Source organism: Camellia sinensis, chromosome 13 (genome assembly GCF_055761805.1).
Source record: "Camellia sinensis isolate YWXY chromosome 13, ASM5576180v1, whole genome shotgun sequence".
NCBI lineage: Eukaryota > Viridiplantae > Streptophyta > Magnoliopsida > Ericales > Theaceae > Camellia > Camellia sinensis.
This window is the reverse complement of record NC_138973.1, coordinates 23,784,680-23,797,284: the sequence shown is the minus strand read 5'-3', so window position 1 is coordinate 23,797,284 and position 12,605 is coordinate 23,784,680. Positions and strand designations below refer to the sequence as shown.

Below are 12,605 nucleotides of genomic sequence, written 5' to 3'. Positions count from 1 at the left end.
ATTCAACGCGTGGCAAAGTATGGGTAATATGGAGAGACCATTCAAGTCTTCGATCCTGATCGTACACGTGGCAGTTAATATTGGTTGTTATGAGATCTGAGTAGCAGTGGATCAACAAAGTGATGCAAGGTGACGTGGCTTCAACGGTTACTCACATTCAAATTCAAATATAGGAGGGAAGCCTAACTGCAAGTGATAGCGTAGTGGAACTACTTATAAGGTAGCATGATCAGCGACCACGGAGGAGCAGTTCGACGATTTGAAGTGAAATTCGATGGTCATATTTGAGGAGTATAAATAGCAGGGAAGACCCCAGAAAATGCCCCCAGACTCAGATCCAAGAAACCAGTCTTACTTTACATATTTCGTTCCAGTTTTTTTATTTCCTGTTCTTTACATTCCTGTACTTTAAATTCTTGCACTGCACTTCATTCATAGGAGTAGTTTCAAGTAGATTGTTGCTATAAACCTCTACGAGGCTGAGTTTGGATCATTGTAAGTTTTTCATACTAATGAAATGCTTCAATTGCTCTTTATTTAACTCTTCTTGTGCTTAAATTCTCCTAAATCAAGCCACCAGTAAAAGTTCTCTTCATTAAGGCTGAAAGAATTACAACACAATCGTCTGATAATTGGTTGGCAATCAAAATTCTGTAAGGACTGATTGATCCTTGCTGGCACGCTCATAATTACAAAAATAACTTTCGAAAGCCAAAAAGCCAACATAGATACATATAAATTAGAACCAACAAATGGAAGCCTAATGATCTGTCAAAAGAAAGAAAACAAACACAAAACAAAGAGACTTCATGTAAGAAAAACAGTTTTTACATATCAATCTTGGATGAAGATGATTTTAGCTTGTGCAGAAGCCCTTCGAAACCTCACCAACTCAATCCACATATTCAATCTTCCATCTGTAACATATACACTAGGTGTAATGCTCATTGTCTCGAGCATTGGTGAGTTTCTAAGTAAAAATTTGATGAATTCCATCTCATGTGGCACAACAAACATATCTGTTATCTTTCAAAAATCCAAATCAGGAGCTTCTGTTGCAGTTGATGTATTTGAAGAACCCTACATCAATCAATACAAGGAAATGAACAAGTGAAAATGGCCATTGTAACGCCCTCAAAATACCCATTATATATATATATATATCATTGACATGCATTATTTAAAGAAAACACTTTAATAATTCATTATAATATCCATCAGAGTCTTACTAAACAAAAGCATTACATGTAACATCAAAGTAAATGCCCTACCGGCTTACATCTTTCCAAGGCAACACTTGGACACAAAGTATGAGTTCTAACTCAAATATAAATAAAGCCCTAGGCTTGAGTGTTTACATGTACCAACAATGAAAAACAAATAACTAAAAATAGTCTTCAAAATCCAAGTCCTTCCAAGCTAAGTCCTTGGAGGTAGCTTATCACCTGAACCTGAAAATGATGTTCCCATAAAGGGTGAGCCACAGCCCAGTAGAAATATACTAAACCACATATAAGCAATGAATAAAGCAATAGCATTCAACAGATGGTTAACCAAGATAATCAATTACTTCATTTTACCGTCTCATGACACTATTGTCTAAGACACGTTTTACTTTCCAATTTTATCAACATGACTCAGAACCTGGCCAAACTTACAACAGTGAATTACATATATCATATTCATATCCTTCCAATATCAACGAACAAATGAGACTCAAGCTCAAATCAAAACACTTCATACTTCCAGATTGATACACATTTTAGTGCTGTATCAATAAAACACTTCTATATAAATAAGCACACATAAAAGTGATGCTAATGGAGTCCATCCCCTATCTCCTCCCACACAAAATCCGGTTTAGAGGTCCATCCCCTATCTTCCCCTAAACCGTGGAGTACATCCCCTATCTCCTCCCACACAAAACAATGTATGCAAATGCAATGCTCAATCAATACACGTATTTTCTGTATCAATGCAATAGTAAAAAATTAATGACTTAACCAATGTGATTAGTTTCAGTTATTCCTAATCCACATGCAATGTCTACAACAATCGCGACTATCCTTCACCGATAGCCCAAAACAGTTATTTCTAAACTGAAAATGACTATGTCAACAATTCAATAGACAAATGATTCAAATTATCCAACTACGCCATTTAAACAATGAATTCCCCAATTCCATGAATTTAACCATCTTTTCCCAATTCCATGAATTAATTATACAAATTAATTTAATAATACAACTAGGGTTTTTCCCAAAATTTACCAAAGTATCCCCAACATATCGAAATACCAAAACTTAGAACAAAACCTATAAAATGGAGTAGGAAATCCCTACCTCGAAGAAAACAACCCAAATGGTGAAGACAGAAATGAGTGCCCAAATACCAATGTGCTCCAAATCGTCAAATGTTTAGATTAAATGAAAGCCCTCGACTCCCTCTATGTTTTTAATAAAACAACTAGGGTAGAAACACCCTCTAAATAGATCAAATCTAAGAAAGAAGGTGAGTAGGGAGAGAGAGAAGTCGGACCTAGGGTTTGGAATCAAAAGAAGATGAAAAAGACTGATCAAAACCCGCTGCTGTGTATATAAACTGGACAGGCTCGCTCGAGCGAAGACTTGGTCGCTCGAGCGACCAGACACAGAGAAGATACGCTCGAGCCAAGGAAGCCTTGCTCGAGCCAACAACCCAAAAGCTCGCTCGAGCGAAAGAAAACTCGATCGAGCGAAGAACTCAAACCCTCAGGTCTGAAACCAGACACACGCTCGAGCGAATGAACTATCGCTCGAGCGAAGAACGAACTAACTCGCTCGAGCGAAGAAAAGCTCGCTTGAGCCAAGAATGCACAGTTACAGGTCCAAATCAGACGCAAACTCTCGCTCGAGCTACCAACCCCGGCTCGAGCGAAGAACAAAAAAAAACATCTCGCTCGAGCGACAAACTCCTCGCTCGAGCGAAGATCCAAAATTCTGGACAGCAACACTTGGTTTCTAAACCCAACCAACCTGAAACAGACCTGCCCAATACATCCTATAAGTCCAAATGAGAAAATAAGGGACAACTACAACAATTATACAATGACAGAATCTACGGAACCTAAGTCCGGATACAATAATCAAATGGGAGAAGACCGGGGTCGCTATAACCTCCCCCCCTTCAAAGAATTTTGTCCCCGAAATTAAGCATAAGTTTTTGAAAACAGATTCTTTTTTTTTTTTTTTGACAATTCATTAGTAAACATCTTGACCCAAAACTGGTCATTTCATCTCTTTATCAAGAGGCATCTCACATTAAATATATAACACAACATATATCTCAACCTGTATCATTATTGTGCATTATTCCCTTCAATGTTAACAATTCCCATATCATATTCAATCGCATGATATATACAACCCATTCAACAATGTACTCAACAGATGCAATGTTACACTAAACTTCTATAATGAAGCAAGTTTCAAGATACACCCATTTACTAAAACATACACAACGTTTTACAAAATCTAAATACAAGATTACAAATCGATAAACATGTCCAGGTATTTCTGGCGGACTTCCAACTCACGTTCCCAAGTGGCTTCCTCCACTCCGTGGTGTTTCCACAAAACTTTGACCAAAGGGATGGTTTTGCCTCGCAAAACTTGATCCCGCCTATCCAAGACCCGAACCGGTCTCTCCTAATACGAAACATCCTCATCAATCACTAAATCAGTCCAATCCAACACATGTGATGGATCCGGCTCATACTTCCGAAGCATACTCACATGAAACACGTCATGTACTCCGGACAACTGCGGTGGTAAAGCTAAACGATAAGCAGCCTCGCCAATCCTCTCAAGGATCTCAAACGGACCAATGAACCGAGGGGACAACTTCCCGCTCTTCCCAAATTTCATCAAACCCCGTCTAGGTGATATCTTCAGAAAGACATGATCACCCACCTCAAACACCAAAGATCTCCTCCTACGGTCGGCATAAGATTTCTGACGACTCTGTGCTGTAACAAGTCTCTTACGGATAAGCTCAACTTTCTCCGTTGTTTCCCTCACCAACTCCGGACCCAACAGAGATGCATCACCCACCTCGGCCCAACAAACAGGAGATCTACACGGTCGGCCATACAAGGCCTCAAATGGTGCCATACCGATACTAGACTGGAAGCTGTTGTTGTAGGCAAACTCCACCAACAGCAAGTGCCTCTCCCACGACCCACTAAAGTCTAGAACACAACCCCGCAGCATATCCTCAAGGATCTGAATAGTACGCTCGGACTGCCCGTCAGTCTGAGGATGGTAAGCCGTACTAAAGGTCAACTTAGTGCCTAAGGCACTCTGCAAACTCTGCCACAACCTGGCAGTAAAACGAGGATCTCTATCTGAGACGATCGTCACTGGAACCCCGTGTAACCTCACTATGTCCCGAATGTACAAGTCGGCAAGATGATCTACCGAATCTCTCACGCGCATAGGAATGAAGTGCGCCAACTTAGTCAACCGGTCTACAACCACCCAAATAGCATCACTACCCCGCTGAGTCCTCGGAAGACCCACAACGAAGTCCATAGTGACGTGTTCCCACTTCCACTCGGCAATAGGCAAGGGTTGCAACAAACCCGCTGGCCTCTGATGTTCGGCCTTCACTTGCTGACAAGTAAGACACTTAGATACGGAAGCTGCCACATCTCTCTTCATACCCCGCCACCAGAACTGGCGACCCAGATCCCGATACATCTTAGTGCCTCCCGGATGCACCGCAAGGCGTGAATGATGGAATTCTCAGAGTACCTCCTCTCGGCAAGACTCCGGCACAAACAGACGGTAATACCCAGCTAATCCCAGAAAACTGCGGATCTCAAACACACTCTTAGGCTGTGCCCAATCCTGCACTGCCTCAACCTTGGATGCATCAACAAACACCCCTTCCCCGGATACCACGTGGCCTAAGAATTTAACTTCCCTCAGCCAGAACTCACACTTCCCAAACTTGGCATACAGCCTATGGGCTCTAAGTAACTCAAGCACCACTCTCAAGTGTCCCTCGTGCTCCTCCTCAGAAGGCGAATAGATAAGGATATCATCCACAAAAACGACTACAAACTGATCCAAGAATTTCCGAAAGATCCGGTTCATCAAATCCATAAAAACTGCCGGTGCATTGGTGAGCCCAAATGGCATCACTAGAAACTCATAGTGGCCATACCGTGTACGGAATGCCGTCTTCGGAATATCCTCCTCCCTGACCCTCAACTGGTGGTAACCCGATCTCAAGTCTATCTTAGAGAAACAACGGGAACCCTTCAACTGGTCAAACAGATCATCTATACGAGGCATAGGGTACTTATTCTTAACCGTAGCCCGATTCAATTTTCGGTAATCTATACAAAGTCTCAAAGCACCACCTTTCTTTTTAACAAAGAGGGCCGGTGCTCCCCACGGCGAAACACTAGGACGTATAAAGCCCTTATCTAGCAACTCCTGGAGCTGAATCTTCAACTCAACTAACTCGGCTGGGGCAAAACGATAAGGTGCCATAGAAATCGGAGCCGTGCCGGGCACTAGGTTAATAGAGAACTCAATCTCTCGATGTGGTGGCAAACCAACAAGATCCTCGGGAAAGACGTCCAAGTACTCACAAACCACCCTTGGCAACACAATCTGAGACTCATCATCCTCACTAATCGAAAGGTTAGCAAGTAGACCACTAAGCTCACTCCGTCCTCGCGGAACATACCCCGGTGGCAACACATTACCCACCCGGTCCCCCAGAAAATGAAAATACTCTCCGCTCACGGTACAACAAGTGACCCTCTGGCGGTAGCAATCAATAACTGCCCGGTATGACGATAACCAGTCCATACCCAAAAGAACATCGAAACCTCTCATAGGCATAACTACAAAGGAAAATGGGATTCTATGGTAATCAACCTCTATATCACAACCCCTAACACCGTGTTTCAAAATCAATTCACCCCCAAGAGGGGACACTACACAAATAGGAGATGCTAACTGTGCTAACTCCAACTCCAAAACAGATGCAAATGCAGCAGACACAAAGGAATGAGATGCACCCGTATCAATCAAAACATTAGCAACCGAGTTGCAAAACAAGAAGGTACCTCTCACAACTGATGGTGCCGGTACAAGATCCTGCGCGGTAACAGCATACACGCGCCCAGACGACCTCTGATCAACCTGCTCACCCCTAGGAGCATAAGATTGCTGCACTGACTGGGACGATGAAGCCCCCTGATTGGCCCTCGAGGCCTGACCCGACTGAGCTGGCTGCTGACCCTGAATCTGCCTCAAACCAGATGCACCAGGTGTGCCACCCAACTGAGGGCAATACCTCTTCATATGCCCTGGCTGACCACACTGATAACACGAGAGTGGCTGGCCTCTACCCTGACTCTGGTTCTGAGATCGAGCCGAAGATGATGCTGCTCTCTGCACTCCTCCCCTCTGAGGACAAACTGGAGACTTGTGGCCCAGCTGGCCACACTTGAAACAGGTAATGTCTCCCTGACTGCTTTTCCCCGAACTAGCACTCGGCACAGGAAAAGTCGATCTAGAAAAGCTACCCTGAGACTGCTGGGGATTAAAACCCTTCTGTCTCCTACCATCACTCTGACTATCCTGACTCCTCTTGGAGCCCTTCTGTCCTTCCTCCTCCTCCTGCATCATGATCTCCATATGGGCTGCAGCATCAACCATACGCCCATAATCCCGAATCATAGTTCCCCCAACTCTCAGCTTGAGGCCATGCCTCAACTTCTTCTCAAACTCAATACAACGGCGTTCCCCAGACGCCACCAACTCAGGTGCAAACCTGGACAAGCTAGTAAATGCAGCCTCAAACTCGGCCACAGAAGAACTCGACTGCTTAAGCTGACAAAACTGGTCTCTCAGCTTCTCCCTGACTGCTGGAGATAAGAACTTCTCCTGGAAAGCATTCACAAAAGCCTCCCATGTACCTCCTATACGACCCTTAGTAAATTTCCACCACTGACCCGCATCCCCCTTCAACTGGAAAGATGCCAAGGTCACTTTCAACCCCTCGTCTTCGATGCCAAGCATCTCAAACGTCTTCGTTGTCTGTTCGAGCCATTCATCTGCCTTAAGTGGCTCTTTAGGATCACCCACAAATTCATCTGGGTTAGATCGGAAGAACTCCCTCTTCAGAAAGGAAGGTCCTGCATCCGCAACAACAACCTGAGCTTGATTCTCAGCTCTGAGAATGCCTACTGACTCCCTGAATGCCCCTGCTATCTCTCGGGCTAGAGCGCCCATAGCCTGCTGGCCTACTGGCTCGGCCACATTGGCCTGGCCAATTCCCTCCTGAACTGCCGGAATCTCCTCTGGCACAGGCACCTCCTGCCTACCCGGCCTACCACGCCTACCGCGTCCTCGTCCTCGTCCTGACATCCTAATAAAGGAAACAAAGACATTAGCACATTATTAAATGTGCTGAAGCTAAACACTCACGTCCTAATGCATTGGACAACAATAATTCATTCCACGTAAGCACATAATCACATAAGCACCTACGAATTTCATTCCCGGATAATGATAGTCCCAATGCGTTACTATAGTTCCGGTTGGAAGCAGCAGTGGTCAAGTGCCTTTCCAACAAGACTACTAGAAACTCAAGGGTCCAATCATCATCCCAGAAACTACATTCCATACCCACATAATCACATCAACATGTTATCACATAAGCATGTAACGTTACACTAAGTCTCTATCAAACGAGACGAACCCATTGTGATACTAATCACTTCCCACGTACCCAAAGTATTCAAAACCAGTACGCTCTGATACCAAGTTGTAACGCCCTCAAAATACCCATTATATATATATCATTGACATGCATTATTTAAAGAAAACACTTTAATAATTCATTATAATATCCATCAGAGTCTTACTAAACAAAAGCATTACATGTAACATCAAAGTAAATGCCCTACCGGCTTACATCTTTCCAAGGCAACACTTGGACACAAAGTATGAGTTCTAACTCAAATATAAATAAAGCCCTAGGCTTGAGTGTTTACATGTACCAACAATGAAAAACAAATAACTAAAAATAGTCTTCAAAATCCAAGTCCTTCCAAGCTAAGTCCTTGGAGGTAGCTTATCACCTGAACCTGAAAATGATGTTCCCATAAAGGGTGAGCCACAGCCCAGTAGAAATATACTAAACCACATATAAGCAATGAATAAAGTAATAGCATTCAACAGATGGTTAACCAAGATAATCAATTACTTCATTTTACCGTCTCATGACACTATTGTCTAAGACACGTTTTACTTTCCAATTTTATCAACATGACTCAGAACCTGGCCAAACTTACAACAGTGAATTACATATATCATATTCATATCCTTCCAATATCAACGAACAAATGAGACTCAAGCTCAAATCAAAACACTTCATACTTCCAGATTGATACACATTTTAGTGCTGTATCAATAAAACACTTCTATATAAATAAGCACACATAAAAGTGACGCTAATGGAGTCCATCCCCTATCTCCTCCCAAACAAAATCCGGTTTAGAGGTCCATCCCCTATCTTTCCCTAAACCGTGGAGTACATCCCCTATCTCCTCCCACACAAAACAATGTATGCAAATGCAATGCTCAATCAATACACGTATTTTCTGTATCAATGCAATAGTCAAAAATTAATGACTTAACCAATGTGATTAGTTTCAGTTATTCCTAATCCACATGCAATGTCTACAACAATCACGACTATCCTCCACCGATAGCCCAAAACAGTTATTTCTAAACTGAAAATAACTATGTCAACAATTCAATAGACAAATGATTCAAATTATCCAACTACGCCATTTAAACAATGAATTCCCCAATTCCATGAATTTAACCATCTTTTCCCAATTCCATGAATTAATTATACAAATTAATTTAATAATACAACTAGGGTTTTTCCCAAAATTTACCAAAGTATCCCCAACATATCGAAATACCAAAACTTAGAACAAAACCTATAAAATGGAGTAGGAAATCCCTACCTCGAAGAAAATAACCCAAATGGTGAAGACAGAGATGAGTGCCCAAATACCAATGTGCTCCAAATCGTCAAATGTTCAGATTAAATGAAAGCCCTCGACTCCCTCTATGTTTTTAATAAAACAACTAGGGTAGAAACACCCTCTAAATAGATCAAATCTAAGAAAGAAGGTGAGTAGGGAGAGAGAGAAGTCGGACCTAGGGTTTGGAATCAAAAGAAGATGAAAAAGACTGATCAAAACTCGCTGCTGTGTATATAAACTGGACAGGCTCGCTCGAGCGAAAACTTGGTCGCTCGAGCGACCAGACACAGAGAAGATACGCTCGAGCCAAGGAAGCCTTGCTCGAGCCAACAACCCAAAAGCTCGCTCGAGCGAAAGAAAACTCGATCGAGCGAAGAACTCAAACCCTCAGGTCTGAAACCAGACACACGCTCGAGCGAATGAACTATCGCTCGAGCGAAGAACGAACTAACTCGCTCGAGCGAAGAAAAGCTCGCTCGAGTCAAGAATGCACAGTTACAGGTCCAAATCAGACGCAAACTCTCGCTCGAGCTACCAACCCCGGCTCGAGCGAAGAACAAAAAAAAAACATCTCGCTCGAGCGACAAACTCCTCGCTCGAGCGAAGATCCAAAATTCTGGACAGCAACACTTGGTTTCTAAACCCAACCAACCTGAAACAAACCTGCGCAATACATCCTATAAGTCCAAATGAGAAAATAAGGGACAACTACGACAATTATACAATGACAGAATCTACGGAACCTAAGTCCGGATACAATAATCAAATGGGAGAGAAGACCGGGGTCGCTATAGCCATTGTAATCTGAAATATAAAATATTTAATGAGTTTAAGATTACTCACTGAGATTTGAAGTTCTTGTAAACAAGGGGAGTTCACAATCAAACTGAACTTGTGAATTGGTCCATCATGAAGAAAAAGAAACCGAGTAATGAACTTTGCAAGGCTGTCCTTGACAGCTCCTTTGTCATTACAAAGCGTTGCACAATTGTCATCAAATACAAGTTGAGTAAGGTTAGCCCATTTATACCTCCATTTACTCGATAAACTGCATGTTCTTACTGCATCCCTTGTCGGAAGCTTTGTTAGGATGGTTTCTATAATACTTTGAGGTAGATCACTAATCAAATCTTGCCCTAAAACATTATCCATGTGCAGTTTTCAGTTGAATTACCTACAGGCACAGAAGAAAACAATACATTAACAGTCTTTCGGATTTCACAACAATTAAATATGAACCAAAGCGATGTGTGGCTATATTTGTTAGTATTTCTCTTGGTTGATATATTTGTTAGTATTTTTATCTAATATGACAGTATATTTGTTCCAATAAAAAGACTTGAGTCACATTTTATATTAAATTTGACATAAAATTTAACAAAGTTATAATTAAGTAATGGATTCAACTATTAAATGGAATTGAAATTTTAAAAGATCTAGCCAAATAGAACAAATTTTCAAACACCACAAAAATAGAAATATATAAAAAAAAAATTATATTTAACTATTATTTTGACACAACAGAAATATATAGAACAACATACTGATAATCTGAAAATCTACAATACAAACCAATCAAACAAACAAATAGATCTGAAAAGATGGAATAAATATCACCTCCATATGCCCAAAAAAAGCCCAAATCAATAAATGAAATCAACAAAAAACGAATTAGAAAATAGTATGATATTTGGAATCAAAACCAAGGGTTGATTTCAACAAAACTCAGAATCTTAGAGTAGAAGAATTGAAGAAGAGAAGAAAAGAAGGGAATAATATACCTCAGTCGTCACCGTCGCCGTCGCTTGTCGCTCGCTGCCGGTCGAAGGATGGAGACATATTCCCTAAATCGAGAGGGGGGGTTGGCTGGAAGGGCATATTCCCTAAATCGATATGTATATCTATATATAACAAAACATAGGGTTTAGGGTTTCAAATCTTACTTTTTGGTGGAGATCAATGGAAAACAGGGACGATCGCCGGCAATCTTCGATGTGTGGAACAGTTCTTCGTCGTTCAGCAGTGAGAGAAGAGGAGAAGAGGAGAGCATCGTTTGAGAGAAGGGTTAGGTCTGAAATCAGAACTGTGTTTATATAGTGGCATTTTCGTGATTTCTTAAGTTTTGAAGGGGCATTTGAGTCATTTTGCCCCTCCAAAAATAGCTGCGCGCTTAAGCTGTAAAATTAAGCACCCTTGGAGCAACTTTTACATTTAAGCCGAAAATGACTTAAATTAAGCCATAATCTCTGCCTTATAGGCCCTGTTTGGTAGAGCTGTGGGAAAGTACTTATAGCTTATACCTAAATAGCTTATAGCTTATAACTATGAAGATAAGTTGATTTCTGACTTATAAATTAAGCATCTCCAGCCCCACTCAAAGAATAAGCTGATTTCTGACTTCCAAAAAGCTATAAGTTATAAGCTATAAGCTAAACCAAACACATCAAAATAGCTTAAATTAAGCTGAAAGCTGAAATAAGCTGCTTTTAAGTTCTGCCAAACAGGCACATAAGTTTTACCAAACACACTAATATAGCTTAATTTAAGTTAAAAACTTATTTAAGTTAAATTTTTTTTTTTTACCAAACACCCCATTAATGAGTTCCACCTCACCAGCTCAATCTTTCCTCTAAATCTCCAAACAAACATGGCAAAAAGAAAGCATTACATGAAATTAGGGATTGTTTGGGATGATCTAAATAAGCCTCCGTTTGGGAAGTGGATTGGTTTTTTGGCTTTTTGACTATTTTAGCCTGGGCTATTTTAGCCTGGTTTGGGAAGGACTTTTTGGCTTTTTGGCTTTTTTTGTGAGAGAGGATTGTAATGATTATGGGTTGGATTTGATGTTTTGTTTTTTGTGGCTAAAATAGCCTATTTTGTTTTTTGTGGCTATTTTAGCCAAAAAAGCCTGACTTTTTTCTTCCCAAACGGAGCTTAAGTATATTTTTTAACTTTTTACAAAAAAACGTGAAATATGGGTTGAATTTGAAGTGATGTAATAAAAATATAATGTGATTTAAATGAAATGATGTAATTTAAATAAAATAGTGACTTTTTAATTTTTTTTATATTATGCCAAACTAGGCCAAAGTTAATTAGCCAATTCAATTTGATCCCTATAAACAATCTTTTAGACGAAAACATAAGACTATCTCTGACGGTGAATCAAATTTTTCACCAAATTTGAGTTAAAAAAAAGTTAATTTTCTCAATTTTATATTTCTTCCTCCAATCATGCATCAAAAGGGAAGGGTAGATCGGTAAGCAATTTTTTTTATCTGTTTGAATCTTTTTGACCGGTTTGAACCTACCTATTTAAAAGGGAACTGGTCGACCAGTTGGTCAACCGACGACCGGTCAATTGGTCTCCTCCAACGATCACATACAATACAATAGTGAAATTTGTACCCTATTCTCATTTTAATAAATTTTTTGATGAAATTCTCATTTTAATACCAATTTATTGAAACTATTGAAACACCTAAAAAAAATAATTTTTTCACCAAAATTTAAATCTGATTCCAGGTTTGGTTAAGCATGG

At 40.7% G+C, this 12,605-nt stretch overlaps 1 long non-coding RNA gene across 1 annotated transcript; it reads right to left on the bottom strand.

The window, feature by feature from the left end:
* Positions 1-726: 726 nt before the first annotated feature.
* On the bottom strand, positions 727-11,261 carry LOC145806558 (uncharacterized). The gene is made up of 2 exons (XR_014349882.1): positions 9,908-11,261; positions 727-1,080 (listed from the first exon to the last, which is right to left on the bottom strand). It is a non-coding gene; the product is annotated as an uncharacterized LOC145806558 (long non-coding RNA).
* Positions 11,262-12,605: the final 1,344 nt, after the last annotated feature.